The 14283-nt window shown below is 37.9% G+C and overlaps 1 long non-coding RNA gene across 1 annotated transcript; it reads left to right on the top strand.

Annotated features, from left to right (window-relative positions):
- Positions 1–8606: 8606 nt before the first annotated feature.
- Positions 8607–12435, top strand: LOC125335035. Its single transcript, XR_007207308.1, has 3 exons — positions 8607–8930; positions 10214–10283; positions 11857–12435. It is a non-coding gene; the product is annotated as an uncharacterized LOC125335035 (long non-coding RNA).
- The last annotated feature ends 1848 nt before the right edge of the window (positions 12436–14283 follow it).

Below are 14283 nucleotides of genomic sequence, written 5' to 3'. Positions count from 1 at the left end.
GCATGTTGAATTAATTACTGGCATATGATGGTACCCAAATGAGTCAGTGATTTCAGCAGCCACAAATGATCCCTTCTACTTTCATGCAGTCGAGAGGCACAGCCTCAGCCTGGATCTGATATCTCAGCAGTTTTGGCCTCCTCTGTGCTATACCTGACTCCCCCCATTGCATCCATGTGGAGAGTCAGATACATAAAGTACCACAGTGCTCCCACATGAACTGTTGTTAAGAGACAGCATTTTTCCTGTCTGAAATATGTGCCTGTAGCTGGTCTCTTTCACACTTCTCCCCACACACACATTTTGAGGTTTTCGTCAGTTATTGACTCTTCAGCCTCAGGTTGCCATTGCCTGTAAGTCACTGCACAGTCCAGATGCTTGTGAATTTATCATGCTACCTTTTTAGCCTCTGGCCTAAGGATGAAAAGCTCTTTCTGAGTTCACTTCAGTCCTAACAATGTAACTGTGTGACACATTTCTGTTCTGTCTCTGTCACCAGTGATGACAGGGACTTACAAGGGCAGGATGCTGAGTCATAAAATACACCTAGAGCAAATTCAGCTCTTAGGAGAAAAACTAGGCTGGGCATAGTAAAACAATTCTGTTTGAAATTTGGGTGAAAAATCTTTGTCATTATAAATTCCAAAAAGTTAGGGTAGAGATGGTTTCTTTAGAAGGTGACAGCTGTGATTGATCCAGACAGGTTCTGGCAGACCTCTCTGGGTACAATTTTGGTATGGAATCAGAAGAGCTGCATTATTTATTGCTAGTAAGTGTTATTCCTTAACATTCATCACAACCATACCCAGGTGTATGCAAAGCAAGCCACCTGTTTTTGCTGTCTAATATGCCATGTTTATAAATCACTTACTGAAAAAAATAATGGTGCTAATTGCTATAACAGCCTGACCTGTGCCACACTTCCTGAGCAAAATCTGTGGCCCTGTGAGGTGTGCAACCAAGGAAGGAGAATGCAGTCACAGAAAAGCTAGAAGCTGCATGTTATGAGGCAGTTTGGAGAAAGAGCAGGCAAAAAGAGAGGTAAAAAGGCTATGGCCCTGCTGGTGCCATTGCCTGCAGCAGTGGGTTGGAAACTCAGGTCATCCCCTGCTGTCAGTGAAAAAGAAAGGAAGGTTTCTGCTGCGACACTAGGGAGGATAAAGCAGCAGTAACTGACCACAATTTTTAGGGTTTGCTATCCCCATTCTCCACTCCCACATCAATTTCCCTCTGACTGTCCACTCTTGGCCAGGAAGCCAAGCAATGATTCAGCCCCTGATCTTCAAGGTGGCAAAATTCAGTTTAGCCCACACTGCTTGAGAGCCTTCAGGCATCTCTGACGTTCATTCATGTGATGTTTAAAAGCCTGAACAATCATCTGACATTGTCAGAGCAAGTGCAGATGAGTTGACTCCCTGAGGCAACCCAAAACAATGTTTGCTGAGTCTCAAAAGCTGTTTACCATGAAAACATAGAACTGCTCCATGGAAATCTGGTGCTGTGCCTTGCATCACATGAGCACTATGTCAATGTTGCTGCTTTTTTTCCTGTTTAATCTGTTGCACTTATAAATCATTTACTGAATAAAGGTCTCTAGATAGAACAACTGTGGTGTTTCCAATATCAGCAAAGACCTGTGCAGGTACTGGACTGCCTGGGCAGTATCTGTGGTCTAGTGAGGTATGCAACAAAGGAAGGTGCATGCTGCCATAAAACTCAACATTATGTATTAACGATTTATCTGCCTTTCATATGCTGGAGTTTAAAAGGCTTGGAAGTAATTTATATAAAGCTCAGAAAACCTTTTTGCTAGTCAGATACAATTGCTGGGAATATTTGGATTGATGCTGGATGAGCTGTTGACTTTAGTAAAATTATTCAAGAGACTTTCTCCATGTGAAGTTTGGGTTCAAAATCAAAGTGTGCAAATCTTGCATGAAACACTGTTGTTGCTGGGCCTCACATTGCAAAGTTAGAAGAGAAGAATAAATTAAGATCCTTGACTTGTCACCCTCTCCACTCCAGCCTAACCCACAGATGTTGCAGGCTTTATATTTTGGGAACTTTACTTCTCTTTCTTCCTCAGTTTGTATAAGGGACCTGCATCTGGCCTTTGTCCCATCCTATGGCTACTCTATGTAGCCATTAGAAACCCTGGGAAGGGAAGGAATGTTGTTTTTCCTCTGCGTTATCAGTGAATTTTGGGAGACGTGATGTTTCCTGCATTCCCTCCTGCAGAGCAGGCCCTTCAAACAAGAGTGTGCTGAGGCACAGTTGAGCTGCGCAACATCCATTTAATGGCAGCTCTGCAAGGGTATGTCTCTCTGGGGTTCACCCGAGGGATGGTGTTCTCGAGAGTGCTGATTGTATACCTGTCACTATTCAGCTGGTTTCAAGAATCTGGATTTTCACAGTACCCTCAAAGAATGCAAATCTTCCTTTTGAGATGAGTCATCCCAGAGGATTACCTATAGTGCTATCTGAGGGCAGTGAGAAGGAGATCCTGCAAACACGTTAGGAATTGACTGCATGTGTTCCCTCCACCTGGTGGGCAGAGACACCTCAGCATCTGAGGGGTCTAGGGCCCCACATCAGCTGTGGTACAGACCTGTGTGCTTCAGAAAGGGATGATCTGTAAGCCCAGCCCTTGGCTGAACTATTGGCTCTAAAGTTTAGTAAAGACCCTGCCACTCGGACAGGGAGTCCTGCACTTCCCTGCACAGGCTGGGGAGTTCTTTAGTGATCCAATCCTGTGTATTCCCCTTTTGTTTTCCTCGTGAGTCTTCAGCCTAAAACAATAGAGCAGTTTCCAACAATAAGGGGATTTTCAGCTCTCTGAGCTTAGTCATTTCCTATTACTCAAAAGAAGAAAATGTGAAAAAGTTCCAGTTTAGAAAGTCTTTGGCTGGTGGTCCAGGCAACATTTATGTATCTGTTTTCACAAAGTTCTAAACTTCAGAATAGCAGGGGTGTTGCCTCTCTGTGAAAATAACATATTTTAGAAAAAATTGTTCAAACTGGTATAGAAAATAACTTTAAACATCACATAATTTGCAGTGGACATTTGTGTTTCCATGGCAACAGAGAATGCTGTCCTCATTTTATTTTGTCTTTCTGGATATTATAGGAAAGCCTTTTGAACAGTTTCATTCTTTGGCTTTTTGCTACAAATTACCCAAGTGTGCAAGAATCCTGTTTCAGAGGCTATATGGACTGAAATTTTGGGTATTAAGCATGTGTTTAACAAAGAATTTTTATTAATACTGTGACATATTAACTTTGATTTATTTGTGTCTCAATGTTGAAAACTTCAGTTAAAGAATAAACTTTCTAAATTGAGAAATAGCACTGATATTTATCATAGGATACATATACCAAATATGTATAGATCCTACTGACATATGAATTGTCTCAATTATTCTGGAGAAGAGATTCTTGTTAATTGGGCTTATGTGTATGTGCAAAAGTTCTTGCGGAAAATACTTCAGGCTTTTTATCACGCTGGATTTTTAGTGAGTATTTTTTTCCCCATGGTTTCAAAATACAGCTTCATGATCAGTTTTACTCACTGTTCACATTACTTCATAATATTATTTTATAAAATGTCTAGTAGTGTTGTGCTATAGTGTTTGGCTCAAAACACTGTCTTGCCCTGGTTTCAATACCAATTTCAAGTGAAAAAAACCCCACCTTTTGAGAGTGTCACAGAACATAAGATCATTTAGGCTGGAAAGAGTTTCAGGAGGCTGTCTTGGCCAACTGTCTGGTCTAAGCAGTAAAAACATCAACTTTTTCAAGTTCACAAGTTTTCTTGTGAACATTTCCAGCTGAGTTTTGTACATCACCACCACTGAATACCACAGAGCATTTCCAACAATGAATAACATGTTGCAGCTTGGAGAATAATTCCCTTTCTTGCCTGTTTGCCTTTCCTTACACTGGCATCCAGTGTGGCCATCCATTTCTGAAGTCAATTGCAGAGATTGGTGAGAAATAAACATTTAAACAAACTCTGTACTACTGAAATCAGATGCCATTTTGAACACCTTTTACATCTTTTACACCAAGTCCTTCAGATAATGTTCTCTTTCACTGCAAGCAATGGCAACTTTGCATATCATTCATATAGGTCCCTCTTTATCAACTTCTCTGTCTGGAATGAGTCTAAGAAAAGGGAATTCTTTACTTTCAGCAATATTTTTGGTGACCTCCTTGAACTGAATTCACATCTCAGCTTATCTTAGTTCTACCTTGATTTCATTCAGTTCACTTTGTAAATCAGCATGTTCCTCCTTTCTACTAAAATGATGAAGCAAAACTAGGCACTTTCCAGTCAAGTGCTTTTAGATGCCTGTTCCTCAGAAAATGTCTTGTTAGGTACCCTAATTATTAATTAAAACTACTGGAGGGAAGTAATATTCTTTAATTTGATCCTCTATTTCTATACCACTTTTAGTATGTTCCCCCAAATAGAGTTCTGCAAACTTCAGGCAACAGAAAATGTTTAAAAACTCTCCTTCCAAAACTGCAGAAGCAGAAGCAGTCACCACAACTACAGAAATCAGGAGATTGAAGAAGGATTAGCATAGTACAACTTGCCTGATTGCTTTTTCCTAAGTATGCCAAAACAAGATTAGATCAGCTGATTCAGGGGTGTCCGAAAGAGAAACTTTTTCCATGTCATTTTCTTATCATATGATTCCTGCAAAACACATGTTCTAAAACAATAACAAACATTCTTTTATGGTTCTAAGCAGTCCTTGTTCTTTAATCAGATGATAGTTTTTTGATCTAGATGTCCTGAACCAAAACAGTTCATGTGTTTTCCTTTTTACAATTACAGCATGTTCTATAAGGAGCTGTACACTATTGTGGGCATGGAAAGTAAGTAAATACGACAAATTAAGTGGATTGTCTAAATTGGGTAGATGTTCAGAGTTAATGCTTAAGCTAATTTGCCTCTAACTTCTGGGGGGAGTGTAAGGAAAACCATTACAGCAAGAATTACTTCCATATGCATTTTTAATTATGTAATTTATTTAGCATTGTTTTGTCTCATATTCAGAACAGAAAATTATATACAAGTTGATGAATAAACATGTCCTTAAATGCAACAATCACTTTTGCAACAAAACTAGATGCTTTAGGAATGGGAAAGCCAAATTTTAATAATGTGAAAACAAGACAGTCCAAGGAAAGGCTTCCTTCACTCTTAATTTCTCAAGTCAATCAATATGATTTTGTTAATTATCAAAAAATGGGCAGTTTTCTCAAATCCATGAACAAAATAAAGTTAAATTCAATTTTTGGTATAACTGAACTGGCCACAGAAGCACTCATCATTAATGTAGTTACTATATGATTAAAAAAAGAAACATGTAAATAGAAAAAGAATGTAAATAGAAGAAGAATGTACATTTTCTATGTAAATAGAAAAAGAAATAGAAACCTGCATCCAAGAGAGAAAACTTGTTCCAGAGTGGGAACTGCCTGTGGCATATTTGATTTTGTAATGCCATTTGTAATGAGAACTTGTTCCTAATTTGATGTTAGGTGCCATTACGTTAGAAATAATAAGTATTATGCAACACACACACTTCACATGCAACATAAAAATACATATGCAAAGCAGGATAGGTATAGAAAAATGAAGAGGATTCAAATAAAAAAATTCCTATTTCACCCTGTCGAGAATATTCTCCTCATATTTTCCCTTTTGGAGTAGTCCATGAAACTATGCATAATCTCAAATACTTCAATTTTCTTGCATACACCAGGATTAATAATTTAAATATACCAGGGAAAAATATGAGTATCATGTAGTATTTCAGAATTCTAAACAAGTCACAGAACCAAGTATTTCCTGCTGAGAACAAAGGAGATTTTTAACAGGGGATTAATTTTATCTGATGCATTTTGTCAAAGTTGTTTCTCTAAGTACACTACAAGATTAAGAGAAATCAGCACATTCTGAGGGCCATTTGCAGACAAATAATGAAGTCTGGTAGAATTATTCACCTTCTAGAAGTATTTCTCCATATTGATTGTAGAGAGTGACAGGGAAATGTTGGGCAGGTGGCTTGAGGAGAGATGAGTCTTCAAGAGGTCCTAGATCAGGTTTAATCTATGATTGTGATATATTTGTTCTCATGTCTTATGAATCTGTACTTCTAACACAGAAAGCTGGTGAAAACCAAAATGAAAAGTTAAAAATTAATCAAGTTTTTAAAAAATTGTTTCTGGTAGAAACAAAATACCATACGGCAAGAGCAGTCAGAGTTTTACAGCTTCTTAGAAAACCAGAATAGCCTCCTACCCTTGTGTAATGATCCTTCAAAGCTCTAACAATAAAACTTCATAGTGCCCTTCACTGTCACATAGTCTATACAGACTTTCATACAACATTAAGAAATGTTAAAACACCTTTCCTTCCCACACTGAGAACGTGCATGAATCCTCCCCCGGTCCATGTTTGTTTAGAATACATTTTTATAACAAAGATGCAAGCTCAATAACATGCAGGGGTTTATCTTGGGAGTACAAGCTCAAGCGTAACTGCAATGAAAGCAATACGGCAGGAAAATAAGGGATCTGGACCATCTGGGTGAAAATATGTGGCTTTGAAAAATGTTTAGAGGAAAGAAACTTGACATATATCTGGAAGTGAAAAGCGCTGAATTCAACTGAGAGTTTAGTCACTCAGTTACTGATTGACTTTAGTCATGACACTGATGATCACTTTTCAGAGCAACATGGTGCCCACCTCCTTACAGTCAAGAAACCAGGGAAATGGGCTAAAACATGGTTTCCCTATCTGGGGATGATATGTAATCAACAAGTATTTAATAGCTGTGGAACAAGAACTAATGGATTCTTTCGTTATCTTTGCCTCACAAGGAGTCATTTAGACATTTTTTTCAATTAGCAATAATGTTACAGCACCACTTCCCTCGCTCAGCTATGCAATTTTGATCATGATATGAACATAATAATAAAAATAATAACCCTCCACCCGAAAGTCAGGAACATTAGTCCCATTCAATATTCACTTAACTTTATAAAAAGGTTTTTTTCCTTGTTTAGTGTTAACAATTTTCATATTCTTGCTCAGATAAACATAAAGGGGAAGACAAATTACTAGTGTTTGCAAACAAAGTTAAAGACTTTCCAGTGCTGAAACAAAAGGCAGGCTTTTGTGTCTCATTGGAAAGGTAAAGAGGAACAGATTTGTTGCTAAAACAATAAAAGTTTATTCTTCTCTCCGTTCTGGTTTTTATGGTCTGTTATTGTGCTGAAACTCATCCAGTATTTACCAGGTGATAAAAAGGACAAACAAAACTCTACTTTACTGGAAAACTGTGAACCTTTGTTGTCATAGCTGGCATCAAATAAACCTGCAAAGTGGGATATTGTCAGAGTCCCTCTGAAGACTGGCAAAATCCAGAGTTTTCCTAACAAGTAAAAAATATTAGTTTGGTATTGTTCAAAACTCTAAGCTGAATTCTGATAGAATTTATGCTAAACTTCTGAGAAACTCACATGAAAGTCAGTAAAATTGCAGCACTCTTTTTATGTCTGTAAACAACAGGGACTGCCTAAAGGCACCTCAGAACGTATTGAAACACGGGACCCCAACAAGGGCTGGAAACAAGAGTTTTCTGCTTTTCAAAGCAGCATCTTCATTTGCAAGTCAAGCAGTTATCATGTGGTAAAACACTTCATGTCAGCAACTAATGTATCAGGAATGTCAGGTCACAGAGTTTACCCATTCAGCACTGCACAGTTAACATGCTTTCACTTCAACCCTGAGCCAGCTATGTCAGTTTATGATGTGTTTAATATGATCAAATGTAGTCCAGGGGAGTTTATTTCTTTTGCAATATTAGAGAATCATTCATTTAAAACAATCTTCAAAATATCCAGGAGCTGCTCACCTCACCATGAGTGACAGCAGAGCCCTGAATTAAATCTGTTCCCCAACACTCAGGTGAGACAAAGATGAGCAAAACCCAGAGTTGTTGCTTCCCAATCCTATTCTCCAACACCACCTCAAACAGCTGATCTTCCCAGGAGTAAAAATAATTTTTTGGGCAGATATGTGGTAAATTTATCTGAGTCCATCCCAGATGCATGCAGTAAGTCAAGCTAGAGTCAAAAAAATTAAATCTCACCCTTAGTTAAAGTGGATTTTAATTACAAAACCCTAAAATTTACTTTATATCTCTAAAACACTATGTCTTAGCAGAAAATCTAAGGTAAGGAAAATTGCAGTAGAAGAAAGTAGAAACTCCTTTCAGAAGGCAGCCTGAGAAAGTCTAATGAAAATTCATGTGGCCTTCTTCAAGTTTTTTGATACCAGTGAAAGCTGAGCAGAATTTCACAGCCCAAATAAAAAGCAACAAAATGAATATCTCGCCTGAGGGAATTCCCTGCTCCAAATATCAAAGACTATCTGGAAACAATAAGTGTGAAGCTATACCCAGGTTTTACTGAAAATAAACTGCTACACACCACCACTTCCTCTCTCATCTTCTGTTCCACAAAATCCAAAGTACTAGCTAAGCATATGTAGACTCACACTGCTCCCAAAATGCAAAAGAGGAGGAGGCATCCCACATAGCTGAGAATTTGGTAAAGAAGTCAGAAATGTGGAGAAAGACGTAAAAGGAGAAGAAGAAGAAACAAGGGGATCTCCTTGGATTTTCTCTTTCCCCAAATGAGGCTGGGGACTCCTCCATTGCCATGAAAGCTGGGAGAAAGGAGAGTGGGAGAAGAGCAGCATCTCTCCTGGGATAATTGGATTTCAGTGCTGGCACCCAGCCCAGCCAGAACTGGAGCTGCAGCACCCCGAGCTGAGGGAAGCAGTGCCTGCCCGAGCCTCTGAACTCTCATCCAGCAAACCTCGCAGCTGGAACCCAAGAATTCCAGAGGTAAGATGATGCTCTTGGAGAAGACATCTCCCAGCTCCCAGCTGATCTTCTACCAGCATGCTGGTCCTCTAATTTCTCAAAAAAATTCTATCAGGAATGCCACTTCTAAAAGATGTTTACAGGCAAGAATTATAATTTGATATAATGAATAATAACAGTGCTTATTAGTTTTCTGTTGGATCTCCCATATCACTCAAACAGAAGCTGTGCTTAGGAAGAGAGAAGATACAAATTTATGGCCACCACTATTCTGCAGAATTTGCTAACTTTTCTGGTTGCTTCCACAACTGATTTAATAGTTTTTAAGGAAGTCTTATGCATGCTATTTCTTTTCTATATTCAAATAGCACATAATGATCAGAGACACTTTTAATTCCTTTTAGGCTAAGAGAAACCCACCTGGACTTAGTCCTGTTTAAAAGCAGAAAACACAAAGAATGCTTATGAATTTATTTTGCTAGAGAAATCTGGTTTAGTTCCTTAAGCAGAGCAGCCAGAAGAACAACTCATGATAAACTTGTGGATACTCTTCTCTACACATACACAGAACTCTTTTCAGTTAAATATAATACTACAAATGAGACAGAATCCTTCCATGCCCTACAGGAGAAATACGACAGCCATTTATGGGAATTACCCATCACCAAGCTACGACAGAGTAAATACATCAAACGAGTATCCAAGAACAAGAGACACACCAAACTCTGAGAACCCTGAGAAACAAATGCCTGGCTTTAAGCGTTATAAATCAGCTTACCCAATTTATTTGGCTATGTAGCAATACCCTTATGTGAGAGGAATTGTAAGAGCTAATTTGTGCCTTGGGAAATTATGGAAGGGAGTTTGCAGCTCTTTATACAGGCAATCACTTCTAATGAGCAATATGCAGAACCCTGTATCTCCCTAACCTTTCCTTGATATTTTGGGAAAATTTTAAAGAAATTTTCTAGCTCTCAAATATGCCCAAAAGATCATTCTTCCATCCATATGCATGCATCAATCTATATCCACAGATGTTGTACCATGTGATCTCCACTCAGAGACCCTATGGAGAGTTACACGTTCTCCTCAATCTCCATATGTGACAGCAGAATGTTTCTCTTAAATCATTGATAGTTGAATGCTCTAAAAAATAAAACATAAATACCTCTGGATTTATTATTTGTGCATAATGAATATAAGAATCTGCAGCTTTATGCAGACAAGCTCAAGTGGCTAGAAAAGCTAATGTTTGCATTCTACTGTATCTGTTACTAAAATACTTCCCCTCTGATGTTCTGCAGCATGATCATCCTAGAGAAGAAAGGCAAGCAGTTCAGAAAATTTCTAAAGAAAAACAACATTTTACAAACTGTAAGTACAAAAGCTCTTTTCACTAAAGAGAAAGGCAAAAAATATTCAGTGAAAAGAACTGAAACCTTAAGAAACAGTCACAAAAAGACAGAATTGGAGATCAATAGTGAAAAACACATCCCTTCAAGGATGGGGAACGAAAAATGAAAAAACAATAGATGGAGCTTTCTGGCTCAATGCAATCAAGTCCTACAGTTAAATCTACCAATCTTACCTTTCTTCATCAGTTACATTTCTCATTTATTTACCTCATTAACCATTAGGAGACATTCAGTAAGTTTCACGGTCTCTAACAAACAGCCTCCAAAACAGATTTGATTTAATTAGCAGACAAACTTTATGATTTAGCTATAATGGACTTCCTATTTGAGATAATATCCTCTTATTTTATCCCATTGCCAAAATAACCCACATACTGTGTGTACTAGTTTAAATTCCATATAAATGCCTGATTTTCTAACACCTTGAAAATTATGATGAGTTTTTCCACTAAACTTAATACTCTTTTCACAGTGTTAGAGGGCTCAAATGCAACCTGAGGAAGAAAGCACTGTTCTAGAAGGCTGGTGTTTGCTATTCTGCAGAGAAATTATTTGATTAATCCCTAGGGGAATGACTGAACTAATTGGAAATTGTAAACATGGAGATAACTGAGAAGTGTTAATCCATGGCATAAACAAGTAAATTTGCCAAAAGAAACCTGGCTGAGAAATACCACTTCATGACTGGCTGCTGAGGGGTGATTCAATCCTCTGTGGCAGATATGGATTGTTCCCCCTTCATGCAGCAGGTGTTAAGAAAGCCCTTGCTGCAATGTAGGGGAGAGACTGAGAGCTGAACAGGCTTACAAATAAAGAGGACAGCATTTTCCAGCAACATAACTGGATTGATGTTTAGAGGTAAAGCACAAAGGAACCACCTATGTCCAGCTATTCACCTTTCAGTATACATCTTCACTGTCCTCTTTTCTCCTCACTGTCCACAGCAGTTTCCAGGCACAAATTTTGATCTTTCTGCCTCTCCTCCCCAGCCTCCACATCTACAGGATACATCCTTTACCCAGATCCTCCTTTTCTTGCTCCTAATTTGACACATAATTGTCTTTCTGGGCCCACTCAAGGTCTCAGTAGTAATCCAGATGTCTTTCTGGTAGGCATTCTCCAAACACACACAAAAAGTGTTCTGTGTGTTAGGTCAGTTACCAAGCACGAGAAACTAAAAGCAGGAGGTGGAGAAGTGAGGCACAGGAAAGAGGGTTGATCAGCCAAACCAGTCAGTGAAAGGTATGTACAGAGAAAACTGGGTGATGTCAAGCAGCCTCTTTCAATTCCCAAGTCTACCTTCTTCCCAGTTTCATCAAAATTCATGCAAAAATGGTTGAAGAAATAGTCCACTGCCAGATCTCTCTGATGCACAGTTTCTCAAATTTCTGACTACTCAGATTGGAGGAAATTTCAGCATTCTGAACATTTGTTTTCATTTGAAACCATAACTCTTAAAAAAATTTGATACATTATTAATATTTGCAGCAGTTATTATTTCTGATATTTTTTTTCTGACCGTTTGTCAACAGCTTCTCTTTTTTTCACCTTACAAGAAAAGACAATTTTACAAATTCCTGGAGGAAAATATGGACTAAGAAGAGAACACTTCCCAAAAGCAATATTATTTGGTCTTGATCCTGTGATTACTTCTCATGTGAATGGCAGCCTTGCAGTCAACATTTAGACACAATGAGACTGTTCTGCATGAGGTGGATTTGAAGTTGTGTGATCATATGACTGTGGATAGTAATAAGGAAGGATTTTCAAGGCAGCCTGAAGCACTTATGTACCTAAACCAAATAAAAATTCATTACTTGATTCCTACATCTCTTGGGTGCCTTTGAAATAGATGTATATATATAAAAATATTACCCTTTAATTAGATATCTTTATTACACCTAATAGCAATTATTATAAGCATTGAACACTGTTTTGATACTTCTACTTCTTTTCCAGACTTTTATATTCTTATATGGAAACCTTACCTATGTTGTAAATTTTTGTTTTCCTGTGAAATATATATTACGAAGGAGAAAAACTGCTGGTATGATCATGGAAAATTAATTCAGATAACAGATTAAAATAATTTTAATATTCTTGAACTTTCATTCACTTGTATTCTTGGGTGTAAAATGTGTAGGATTTAACTGGATGGATTTTTCTTCTTTTTATCCTGCCAATGATTTTGTGTCAGTTCTTTGGCCATATCAGAATGAAATTCATCACATTTCAGAAGCCTAGAAGTTGGATATCCGAGTTCAAGCTATTCCCATTCCCCTAGCAGTCAGTAAAGAGACATAGGCTTCCCCAGAGGGCAGTTTATCTGATCTTTTCTAGACACCTATCTCAGGAAGAGATGAATTGCTGTCTGGAGATGGTATTTCTCTCCATTGACTATTAAAAGAGCATGTAGTAACTGTCTTAGTCACTTTGTAACTGTTACCATGTTGGACGCCTAAACCAGGGCAGATGGATCTCTTGTTAGGTGACATTTTTACTTTTACTGCATGCCAGGTTCAAAAGAGCATTACAGGCAAATCAATGTGTTTGTCTGCTGTCCCACTTTCTATATATGTACATGTGAACATCTGTTCTGGAAGCTAATGAAAGTAGTTCTTCAGATTCTTTCCTCAAAGTTGTTTTTAGCAATTTTTCCATATATAGTAAATGCCAGATATCTGTTGAGATATTCTGTGCAAATGCATGCTTGCCAGTCCTTGTAAACCTGTTCTGTCACGAGCTCCCAGTCTTCACATTAAAGCAGCATAATGCCAAGGTGCATGTACATGCAAGCAAGGAACGTAACAAATTATAAAGTGCCAAATAAAATTTAAAAAAAGCCTTCCAAAACCTCTGGGGAAGAAAAGACAAATACATAATTTTTTTTTATACAAGAGAACACAGAGTGCTAGAGGCTGAAATCTTTCAAAAGCAAGTGCACTCCAGTAAAAGTGTTCAGACATGGGAAAATGAATAACATGAGATTTTGATAGTTAAGAGACTGGAGCGAAACATTGTGAACAGTATTTGTGGAGTAACTCATTAACTTTTTCTGCTTGTTTTGAAAGGTTATATAGATTGCAGTACTGGCCTTTCACATCTGGTGTTTAAGGTTTAGAACTCTCCTGTTCAGCTTCCATGACTCTAAAATCTTGATTGTAAGAGTTATGCTACAATAGAGAGGGGAATAAAAAATGCCTGCTTCAAACCAGCTGTAGGGGTTTATAAGGAATAAAGTAACCTAGGGAGAGATGGGGGAGGATTAAAGGGAGGGGACTGCAATGTGAAATTCAGCCCTTGCCATGATTTTCAACATATAATATTTAAAGGTGAGAAACCCTTGTTTTCTACTGGTCTTTTCTCAGTTTCATTTAATTCTACATGTCTGAACCAGAACTGAAAATAATAAATGACTACTGGGAGAACCAAAAGGCTTCTACATCACTAGCACTGTCATCTGCTCTGCAGCCACATATTTTCAGACCATGAAAAAATGAAAGAAATTCAGGACGTTTGAGGGGGAACATAAAGTTTCTCAACGTGAAGTCCTCAGACCCCAGAAAACAGCCTACATTCCAAAAAGAGGCTGAATATTTACTTCCTTTTCTGATATATAAGACTTTTATTAGCACATCCCAAATGAAATTTGTACTTTTTGCAATAATACCACTATATTGACTCATGTTTGTTGGAAATGTACTATACTACTCGATCTTTTTCTGCAGTACTGGTGCTTCCCCCATCTTCCCCAGTCTCTATAGGAAAAATTGATTTCTAAACTGATTGCTCAGCAATACCAATCTTAAGGTCCTTGAAAATTTAAAACCAGTACTTCTGCTTTTTCCACTCTAAATTCATCTTGAATCTTTGCTTAGAGAAAGGAGAATAGACTCATGTTCTGTACCAGATTTCTTAATTTATATAATTTGCTTCATAGGTGTAGCAAATGCCCGCAG

This window comes from Corvus hawaiiensis, chromosome 1 (genome assembly GCF_020740725.1).
Source record: "Corvus hawaiiensis isolate bCorHaw1 chromosome 1, bCorHaw1.pri.cur, whole genome shotgun sequence".
In the NCBI taxonomy this organism is placed as follows: domain Eukaryota; kingdom Metazoa; phylum Chordata; class Aves; order Passeriformes; family Corvidae; genus Corvus; species Corvus hawaiiensis.
The sequence above is the reverse complement of the archived record's forward strand: the minus strand, read 5'-3'. Positions and strand labels throughout refer to the sequence as shown.